General features: G+C 36.0%; 1 long non-coding RNA gene across 1 annotated transcript; it reads right to left on the bottom strand.

The window, feature by feature from the left end:
• Positions 1–645: 645 nt before the first annotated feature.
• On the bottom strand, positions 646–2,807 carry LOC101159365 (uncharacterized). Its single transcript, XR_909576.4, has 3 exons — positions 2,648–2,807; positions 2,281–2,374; positions 646–832 (listed from the first exon to the last, which is right to left on the bottom strand). It is a non-coding gene; the product is annotated as an uncharacterized LOC101159365 (long non-coding RNA).
• Between the last annotated feature and the right edge of the window lie 8,992 nt (positions 2,808–11,799).

Raw genomic sequence — 11,799 nt, 5'->3', positions numbered from 1 at the left:
TAAAAAATGGACACAAGCTTTTTGGTTGGTTTAATCCTAATTAGAAGACCACTGGGAACGCTTTTCCAATAGATCCAAATAGGACTTTAAAGATCCACTCTGATGAAAATAATGTTTTTGGTGTTTTTAACATGTTCTTGTGCAATGTTTCTCATGATGGAGAACATAAAGAAAGCTTAAAACTGTATTTCTAAGTATTTATTTTTTCAAATCATTGTGAATCAGGAACAGATGAAAAAAGCTGTTTGAAAAAGATTGTAGTTGTGACATAGAAAAGATGCTGGACGGGCCATAGGTTTCCTGCTCCGCTCCATTCTGATCATCCACTTGCAGACAAATAGATCCATGAATGTCTTTGTTTTCCTCGTCTGACCAGGAATCTGGACCTGAACTGTACGGCTGGATAGCTATAAGGGTCCGCCCATAACTCAGAGGTGAATTTCTACTGGACTTCTGCTGGTCTGCAGAAACTATGTCCTGGAAAATGACACTGTTTTTTTTTAATCTTGGCTAAAAACGGCATAATTATAATTAAGAGAACTCTGAAAACGCTTTTAGGAGAGATTAAAAATGATTGGAGTGAGATTTTAATCAGGATGGATGCCACAATCTGGAACTACAGCGTTAAATAAACAGCACTAGAAATGTGTTTTCACTCCTTTCTTTAATCAATATTACTTACAACAAAACAGGAATCGATAAACTCTAATGTTTTCGTGGGATGAGTCATAAACCAATACGGAAACATGAATGTCCATGCCAACGAGCGTTGGAAGATCTCAAAAACCACTAGGAAGTCTCCATCTTGTAACCATGTTTCTCCAGTTCCGCTCTTCAGTGAGGACAGAAAGAGAAAAAAAAAAAAGGAGAGATCAAGTCAGCAGAGATGATTACAGGTGGGCAGCAGAGGCATAAGTACCCTCTGCTATTGATTGAGAGAAGCATTAAGAGATGGGAGTGGAAAATATATAAATATTACATAACAAATGCAACTATAGATTAGATGATTATACATGCATGTGGCAGCTGTGCCCTTGCACGATAATGATATCTTTTAAGAGAGAACTTAATAGCAAGGCTACTGGAATTGTTCTAAATAAAATAACAGCATATTACTGCTGGAAGTGTGCTCAATTGAAACCAGTTTCCACTTCTCCTGAGATGAAGTGTGTCAGTGGAAAAGCTGAAAGCCTTAAACAGTTGATGACTTTTTAAAAATGCAGAACTTCATCTAACCCCGTTAAATCAATAACTGAAGGTTCTTGTGGACATTCCTGCATCTATCGGAATAATAATGTGGATGAATATTAAATATGTAATGTTCAATGGCAAGTGTACGGCAAATGCTGCAAATGGGTTTTGTAATAGTAAAGAACTTTAGACAAATGCATTTGCCTTTTTAGTTTCCCATAGTTTTTAATCCAACTTTAACTTTTAGAAAACTATTTTTATAAAATGCCCTATCTAACTTTCATTTAAAGACCCTCTGTCATTTCTGTTGAATTGTTTGCTAGAACTGTTAAAATAAAGCAAAATAAAAAACAATATGCAGTCAGTACACTAAAAAAAGAATCTATTACATTTAAATATCATACAGCTGGGCAAAAAATGTTTAGTTAAACAAAAATTAAGAAATATTTAATAGGAATCCTAAAAAGTACTTTATTGTGCAATATTGTTATCACAAAAAATTATTAATTATTAGTTACGTGTACAGTTTACCTTTATATCAGTATTTTTAAATATTTTAAAAGAACAATGTTTTTATTAGAATAATAGCTTTCTTTTAGAAATCAAATAAAATTTTAGACCTCAAAAATGAATAAATCAATTCCACTGCATCTGCCAAGCTTTCATATTTCATTTGTCCATGTACAAAAGAAATGACATTCAAAAAAGGTAAACTTTCACATTTTAATAAGAAAATCTTGTACGTCTTTTCCAAGTTTTTAATTTTGTATTTAGTTCTTTAGGAATCGATCAACTTAAAAGGTTTCCTATCAATTAAATCAATGTCAAAACTGGTATTTATAACCAAACCACTTGGCAACTCAACCTATGGATCAGAGAGGTTTATAATTATCTAATGTGATATATTTAAATTTGCTTATGATTTTTTTTTAACAAAACATATTTGAAACAGTTGTAAAAAATGCATCATCATGCATTATTATAATAATTCATATTGTTTTTTATGTTTAACCTGGCTGGTCTTTCTAGGATTTAACAGAAATTCTCAGATGAATGTAGTTCAATATTTTACAGCATGGCCAGGCTCACCTCAGCTGATTTGAGAAATCATCCTCAACGTTATCATCATCCCAGTTGTCTTCCCACACATGAGCATCCTCATCCTCATCCAGGCCCGTCCAGTCTGCCAGGCAAAGCATCACCACTTCATTATGTTAAAGTTACAGCAACATGATGATGATGATCGACAATATAACAGGTTTATCTAAAGTAGCAAATAAAAGCTTGCAAGCGGATATTCAAGAACTCCCAAGTTGTAGATTTAGCTTAAGCTAACCTAGCTAAACCAGTTAGCTGAGTCATGTAGCACGGCTCGATGAAGTGTGTTATCCGCCAGGAATAATAAGTAAAAATGGGAGAAACCATCTGAGTTTGGCTATAAATATACGTCACTAACCTTCGGCTGGAAATTCTTCAAATTCGTCATCCTCTTCCAGCAAACCCAAGTCGACGGTCTGCTTTTTGTCTGTCATGTTAGCTCGTTGCTGTCGTCTGTTGTCGCTACAGGTCAGTCTACGTCACTCACCAAAGGCATTGTGGGAAATTTAGGATCTTGAAGCGGGCTGTTTCTGCGCAAAGAAAACGCATACGTCACCACGCTCTGAGGCAAAGTGAAATGTCACTTCGTTTATTTGGTACTTGCTTGTCTTTGTCTCTGGAGTATATAGAAGAACGGAGTCCTTTAAATAAAGCGATCCAAAAACAAAGACTACAAAAAGGGAGACCCCCAAGCTTTTGAATGCTTAAAAGCCCAACTGAAAAGAAACATGAACACAGAAAACATTACTGTATTAGTATTTTCAACCAAAATGTTTAGTTTTGAAACATTTGAATGAAAGGGAAATAGAAAATGACAACCTGTTAATCAGTTACTAAACTATTAGGGGCTGCCTACAAACTGATGTCCTTTATTGGCACTGAGTTATTCTTTCTTAAGTATTTGAAAAAAAAAACAGCATTTGCACAAATTATTTTTTCTTTAAGTAAAATAACTTAACTAAATAACAGTATAGCATTGTAATCACAATACATATTATGATGTAGTCCAAAATTGACTATAGCCTACTAATCTTAAGTTTTTGTTTGTTTGTTTTTTAATAAATTGGATTATGACAGCTGTTAATAGTTTCATTGTTTTGCATGGTTGATGTTTTTCTTGCATTCTGTAACATCTGGAGACACTTAGTAACCGAAACTGAAACGAACGAGTCTTTGACTAGAAACTAGAAAACTCTCAAACTGTTGCACAGTACTTTAGATCTTTCACTTTTTCCTTTTTTAGTCCTTGGTGATAAGTATTTTTTTCTATTTCTAGTTTAACATTCTTTTTGGTTTAATGCTGCTCTTATGTTTACTGTTTTTGGTGGCATTCAACCAATGAAGGCAATAAAATAAACAGAAGTGTGCATGTCACCTCATTTTTTAAAATTCAAATTCATAAAATCGCCTTAAGGTATTGGATTATGGACTGTATGATATATACTACATCTATGGCGACAAAAAACAATTGTGTCTGTGAATATTGTAGTTTCATTCATAAGGAAGTTTAAATCATAAAAAGTCTAAGATGAAGAGCAACATCTATGAAAGTAAAGGTAGAAGCTGAACATACCATCACACAAACATATCCTCTTATTGATGTTGTCTTGGACGATTAGCTGTTTAATGATTTTTTGTTTTGTTGAGATCCTTTGCATGTAAAATGTTCAGCACTATGTCAACTACTTCAGTCATTTTTTCAAAGGATTTTGACTCAAGAATTCCTCACAACAACTTTAAAAACTAAAGTCTTTTTTTCTAGTTTCACGGAATTACAAAGCCTCTCTTTTTTGTATCTTTTTGGGATATGCTAAAATCCAAGTGTTTTAAGTTAATGTAGCCATTATCAAACCTTTGTTTTTGAATTTCACATTTGTGGAATTATTTACCATTATTTCTGTCCGAATAAACTTGCTCCCATTTTAGCTAATTCAGCCTACCTTATTTACGTGTTACAGTTATTAACAGAATTTATCATTAAGTTGTGTTCTTCAACTTCAACTTCAAGTTAAGCAATTGATATGAATGTTTTTTCGCAGTTATTTCCTCCTTTCATAGTGGCATCTCCAGTGACAAGCTGTAGCTGATATCATACACAAATACTCTCATGAAATGCAATTTCAAATTAAGTAGTACTTTAATTTACAGTTTTGTGTGGTAGCTGTCCAAGTTATGCTTGTTTTTTCAGCTTGTATCATCCGGATCCAGTAGGCCGCTGAACCCTCTAAGGGATGGTAAAAATAAAAAAAAAGACTTCTACAGCTCTGATTTACCTGATTCTACTTTTTTTTTTTTTTTTAGAAATGCTTGGTCAAACAAATATGCATCCACCAATGGGGGAGGAGGAACTAACACTTCGAAAGCACCTGAGAGTTCTGTGTCCTGCCCAAAGACGTTTCATGTGACTAAAGGAATGTCCTGAGCAGCCCATGGCAGCAAGAACAACAAAAGAAGCAACCAAGAGTATTTTTCTGTGAAATCTCTAATTTAGCGGAAGTAAATAATTAATTTGAAAATCTATTTGATCAGTTCTTATATAATGAGAGCTCGTACGTTTTGGTTGTTGGGACTTTTATCTCATAAGAGGAACATTTTCAAGTTAAATCTATATTGAGGCTTGTCTGGAGTTTCCATTTTATTCTTTTATTCAGGTGATTTGGTTCAGTCGCACTAACCAAAAAAATCTGGCACACAGTAATTTGTTGAATGGTTGCTCATGCACAGTGACAGAGAAAGCACTCAACAGTTTCTCTGTAGGGATGTAAAAAAAATACAGATACATATTAAAAAATCAATGGACATCTACCGGTGATGCTGAGAGTAACAACAGTATTGGTTGGAAACCACAGATAAGAGCAAGATCATGTTGGTAAAAAGGTGTAATATTAATAAGTAAGTCAACAATCGGTTATTTTTTATTTTCATTTTATTATTTATCAACAATCGGTTTCTGTCAAACTTTGTCAGTTTCTCTTCCTGTTGTGTCCCTGCCGTTTTTGCCTTTTCGTACATGGAATGCAAACAAAAAGATGTCCATTCACGAGGTTGCTTCAACCAAATTGGGTCAATTACAGTTGGCTGAAGGTGAACCACAGTTAGTTTGTTGTTGCAATACATATATGGTAACCCTTTTTTCACAGCACCTCAAACGATATCCGAATGAATCAATAAGACACGTTTTTTTAACCATAAAGAACAAAACTAAAATATCCAAAATGGCAGGTTTTACTGTTTGAAGCTATCATGCCCTAAAAACCTTTTGTTTTAGTTAAGATAAAAACTGCCAGTAACCTCCTGACCATCAACAATACGTTTTGTGTAGAAGACATTTTTAAAGTGAATATCTTCCAACCACTACATGCAACTGAATTAACTCCTTATGGTATCTACAGAGGACATTTTGCGCCTTCCAATGACATCAAATGTGGGGTGGGACTCTGGGAATTGTAGTTTTGATGGATTTCTAATAAATTAAAACGTTTTAGAATTATTCAAACTTATAAAATAGTTTTGACTGGAAAAACTTTTTTTAGAGTCATGAGAGTAAGAAAGACATTGAGTTTCTCTGTTAAACTGTATTTTTAGTTTTAGTTTTAAATAAATAATAATAATGTCTGCATTGTTTCCATTTAAGTTAAAGAATTGGACTATATGGGATTGCCATAAAGTTAGTATAGTCTTTTAATAATAGATTCGTGGACCATGTATTGAGATAAATAGAATCATGGGAAAGGCAAGAGACAGAGCCTGTGAAATCCCAGAGATGAACGGGTGACCACGTGCCTCTGACTTGTGAACTTTCTGCTGGGATGAACTCAAAACCTCACTTTTACCTTCCAGCTTTGAAACAGCAAGCATGAAAATTTGTTTTTAATAGTTGTTCAATACTTTTTTGATCAAGTACAAATATCAGTCTGACTGTTCAGACCAAAATCAATCTACTTTTACATGAATTTTCACGTTAGGTGAAAAATTAAAAAATATTATTGATTTAAATAAGATGTTTCCTCAATAAGTATTGATGTCTTGTTTTTTAGTTTGTGCTCTAACTTCTATTTTCCATTTTTTAGATTTTAAAATTTTCATGCTTTTGGTTTAATTTTCCCACTTTAAGTCTGTGAAGACTCTCTTTCATCCAGGTTGATTCCATCGCAGTAATAGGTTCAAAAGTTGTCATCTGGACTTAGTTTTTAAAGTTGAACGTTTCAACTTTTATATTTAAGGCTTTGTCAATTCAGAATTCAAAATTGAATTCAATTCTGAATTGACAAAGCCTTTTGGATAAGAGGTGAAACATTTTCAACTTTAAAAACCAAGTCCAGATGACAACTTTTAAATCTATTAGTGTTATTTCCCACTTTAACAAAAAACCTTCATAACTATTATTTAAGATTTATAAAATACCTAACAGAAATATGTAACTCATGTGATCTAAAGCTAACCACAGTTTCTTAAAACATGATTGATATTTAGGCAATGGAGTTAGACTTTTAAAACTTTAATCAAATTGGGGCAAAAGGCAGAATATTTGAGTCTTTTTCTTCCTCCCAAGTCCCTCCCTGCATGTTTCTCTCTCTGTCCCCCACACATTCATTCTTTCTGCCAGAACACCACAAAAGCCTCTCTCCTCAAAACACATGCACTCAAGTTATTCCAATTTAGCCAAAGATGTTTCCTTTTGAGAACAAATACAGATTTCAACTCATGCAGCCCGCTCTAATAATGAAGCAACAGCCACAGCTTAGGATGTATTTTAGATAAATGAGAGCGTACACTCACCACAAAACTGCTGGCACAATGAAAATTGAGGCTGAGGCTTGTTCTGTCTGTCATATGTTGACAGACAGAGCAAGCCTCAACTTAAGCATGTCATACTTATTCTATTTTCAAATTATTTTGTAATCATCTTAAGCCTTTACTTGATGCCACAACAGTCGGGACGAGGAGGGAAGAAATTCTTCTGCAGGATTAGGCCTCTCAGTAGATCCAATACGACACTTTTCTTATGTAAATTTTATTTAAAAAATATACTGAAATGTTCTTTAGTTGCAAAAGTTTTTATTTTATTTTAGGAAAACCAACATTTTCTTCAAATAATTTGACTTGACCTTTACAGTATTTTGATGAGCGGCAATTATTTCCTACTATTTTAACACATTACAGCTTTTTCCAAATATGGGTTTATACATTTCAAACCAGGATTAGTAAGCATTCTGCATCTCAAGAAAAGTATTTTTGCGCAGAAAAAGTCAACAATTAGATAAAAACTTTTTGTAAACATTTGAAGACGCACTCTGATCATCTTTTGATCTATTTTCTAAGCGTTCCCAGTGGTCTTTTAATTATGATAATGCCGTTTTAAAGAAAATGTTTTAAAACTGAGTGGTTTTTCTCTGACATTGTCGCTGCAGAGCGGCAGGAGTTCATCAGAAATTCACCTCTTAAGTTGTGGCTGGGACTGTTTGCGCTGCACAACCCCAGAGCAGGGAGCTTGTGGCCCGCCCAGCGTACTTTCTACCTCACAAACAAGCTATTCTTTAAACAGCATTTTTTTGTCTGCTTCTTAATGACAACGATTGTACTAAAGAAACACTCAATATTGCAATTTTGAGCCTCATTTTCTTTTGTCTTGCATCATCAGAAAAATACCAAAACAACATTTTTTGTTGGAGTGAATCTTTAAATCTTCATTGTAAAGCTGCCGTTTTTCTTTTACTTTTAAAAGTCTTAAACATATTTCTGAAAGTTTGAAAACACCAAATTCTCATTTTTATGAAAATTTTATGTAACATTACTGATTATAGGAAAACATAGTTCCTATATGTACATCATTTGTGTATTACTTTTAACTAAAATATTGGTGAATATTTGGGCCTTTGTTTTCAGTTTAAATGCCCAGGAGATTGAAATTCTAGGTTCAAATTTTCCACAAGCTGCAAAACAAGGCAGTTTCATTCACATATCCAGTTATGGGGTGCCGGATTTATGAATGATGTTCTGTGTTGTGTTGAGCTGCCCTCCCTGAGGAACCGCTGATTCTGGTTCCCGTGTCACTCAGTCTCAGGTGCAGTTGAAGTCCTGGGAAGTGGCCGCTACGTCCGCCTAGCATACCTGAGACTGCAGTTACACAGCGCCTGGCGCCTGGAGTCTCTTTGCTGAAAACAAAAAAAAGGGAGGGTGGGGGGGAATACAGCATGACTGCTGCAGACTGACTACCATGACTTGTGTCTGTGTAGCAGCATCACATTTCTGTCCTTTCACGAAGCCCTCTGGGAAAAGACAGGTCGGCAGCCGCAATAAGTGCACAGAGAGACAGAGGAAGACTCCGGCTGAAGCCTGCTCTTCCACTATTACAGTTTACTTTATCACAGGTCTGGCTCATGATTTGGCCCCCAGGCAATTCACATTGTGAAAGAATGAATTCTAAAAGTAAAAAGTGAAAAAGAAACAATGCAAACCTCTCTCTTGCACACGTCAGAGGAAGTTTGTATCCCTTGAATGATGCCGTCTGCTGTTTAAAGTTGTGTGCATACTTTCTCTGTGGGTGCTTGGAACCTCTTTTTGCACATTCTATCCCACTTTTTCTGTGCATTTGAAATCATTCTTAATCTGGTGGAACTCACAACTTCACCAGCTACCACATTACATTTGATTTAACAAAGATAATAAGACATATGATCCTAAAAATTGCCTTAACACATTCAAATAAGTGATCATGGTGGATTAAAGGGACTTAAGCAGCCTATTAATAAGGCAAATCCAGGAAAAAACATGGAAGCGGTGCTCCGATAGGAAATGTGCGGTGAGAGAGGCGTGTGTCCAGGATATGTCTGTCAAGATTCTGTATTAAATCTAATCCCAGCCAGTCAGTGAGTCTATGCCTTTGTGTGTTGTGTGGAGATCCTGCCTCTCTTTTCTTAGAAATGATCCCACCAGAACACAACAACAAATCTTCATTTTTTTTGTGAAGAATCTTGATAGGAAAAATCAATCAAACTCCCACAGGAATCAAAAGACGATATTAAAAAAAAAAAGGCAAACTAAAGAGCTTTTTGTGCTTGTTTTCCTTTACAAATCCATTTTCCGGGGTTTCATTCACTCAGACGTCTGTCATGACGAATTTAAGTTTCATATTTTACCCCCTGTCTGTCTTGAAAAGCTCTGTCATCTTGGGCTTGAGGTACAGTTTGCCAAGAGGCTAATAGTCCTTTATGACAGTACAATCTGATGCCTGTCCTGGCTAGCCTGCAGGTAATCCTGTCCACCTCGGCAGCTAAGCCGTGTTCAGGCTTAAGTTGCATATTTTGTTTTTATCTGGACTCTGCTGATTAATGCTATCAGCGGGTGAGAAATGAAATATGGGGGGTCCACCTTCATTGGGCCTGAGCCCCTTTTCAGAAACAGAGAAGTTAGGAACAATGACACCTCTATTGAAGTTCTAAAGCAGAATTCAACATATTACTTGCAGGTTAATGCACAAAAATAAATGATGAAATAATTGAAAAAGCTAGTTTTCGCAAATCATTTCATAAAGTTGAGTTTCCTTGCATGAAAGCATGATAATCCCACTTGAAACTCCAATTACAGAGCAGCAGCTTTACTTTTGGACCCCCAAAATATCATTTAATAAATTCAAAAAATTACACGCTAATTTATTTCCAGTAATGTGCTCTAACACTACGCTACCTTCGTGTCTGTGGTCCAATGCCGTGGACCTATAGCGCATGTGAAAAGCACTTACACACTCTTACCATAGGTGATGACCCCCTCTGTGAAAAGCACTCTTATTGGAAGTACCCATTATCTGCAAAGTCTGTGCTCATGCTGACACAAAGTCATTAGCTTAAGCTGTCCTCTGTGTAAAACCACAGTTCGTTTCTTTGGATTTATTATGAATGGAAACAGTTTTTCTATCCGGCAACAACAAAATGAATACATGTTTATGTAAAGGCGCCATGTTTCGAAAGCTGTTTTGAACAGTACCTTAAAAACACCAGATTTTATAATTTCTTGCGATAGCATCTTTCATTTTTGCTAACTAATTTAGGTCTGAAATGCTTCAGGATCAACACAACAAATAAGATTTGAAAGAATGTGGAAAGACTTTATTAACCTTTGTGCTCAAAAGGGTCATTTTCAGCCAATTTCTAGAAAAAATAATCCTCTCTTTATGAATAAATTGTGGTTTGCACTGTTTCTTATTATTAATGTCTCTTTTCCCTCATCCTCTCCCATTCCTCAGTTAGTTTTCACTCCTCCATCTATCAGAGAGATCGAGACACACCTCCCTCCCCCTCAAGTTATAGGCATGCTATGTCAAAGAGTGTGTGTCCCACACAGCGAGGGGTTCGGTGGATCTCCGACGAGACCTGCTGCACTCATCTTTGACACCTGTCAGTGCCTCGGCTGTCGTCCGTGTGCAGAGATGGAAATGAGCAGGAGTGACACAACATGCCAGAGGTGATGGTGACAGCTCACCTCTCTCCATCAGCTTCTAAATCTGTTGCACAGATCACAGCTTGTGTGCCGGCTGGGTAACAGTAATTACATGTTTGAAGCCATCACATGAACTTCATTTCCAATGCAGGGATGACACAATGCTTCCACTTTTTAGTTGCAACACTAAAGACATGGGATTGGATATAGGCAAGATGAATGTCTGTCAGCTCAATTAACCATTTTACCATCTTAGGCTGCAACTGTGGATAAAGTGCCGTTTGGACTCTTTTGTACTTGTGTGCGTTTACAGATCCCTAAAATGTGTTTTGATAAAAGAGGTTCAATTCATTCACTCAAAATGTAATTATTTCTATTACCGGTAACTAATCTTACACAAGTTTAGATATAACAGTATTTCTTAGGTTTATGTCGATTGCCTTTTGATTTTGACCTAAAGGTGTCTTGAGCTACAAACGGTCCATCTGTCCAGCTGCAGCTGATGTGAAGTCTGGCTTTTATAGCTGCTGATTTGAGGTAATCTCTGACTGTCCAACTCTGCAATTTAGGTGTACTGAATTTCATGCACCTAATCCCCAACATGTGGCTGTCCCTAGTCCCGGAAAAGGCTCTGATTGGTCTGATTGATAAATGAAGCCTTCCTCGTGCTGTTGGACGTCCATTTGAATGGGACCTCTGCTGGTCTGGACTATGTCCCGGAAATTTTGGACAGCTAGTTATTAAGTAGTTAGATCCTCTAAACCAGCCTGCAGACGGGGATCGTTGGTGGTCACCTTGGCTTGGGCATAGTTTTGATATTCTTTAGTCTTCAGAATAAATGGATGTGATTTAAAGTGTTTATTCGTGTGCAGAGCCCCATTTTTTCATGTTACAACACTTTTAGACCAAAGTTAAGTTGAACATTTCATTTTGCTGCAGCTTTTTACTCTACATTCGCTTCAAGAGATCTGTTCCCCCACATTTGAGCTACAGTGTTGTTTGAACCCCTACAGCTATTCATTTTCCACCAGTAGTCATCACCTTTATAATCGAGTTTGAAAGGACATTAGGAAT

This window comes from Oryzias latipes, chromosome 11, assembly GCF_053564925.1.
Source record: "Oryzias latipes strain Hd-rR chromosome 11, Olatipes_Hd-rR_3.1".
NCBI lineage: Eukaryota > Metazoa > Chordata > Actinopteri > Beloniformes > Adrianichthyidae > Oryzias > Oryzias latipes.
The sequence above is the reverse complement of the archived record's forward strand: the minus strand, read 5'-3'. Positions and strand labels throughout refer to the sequence as shown.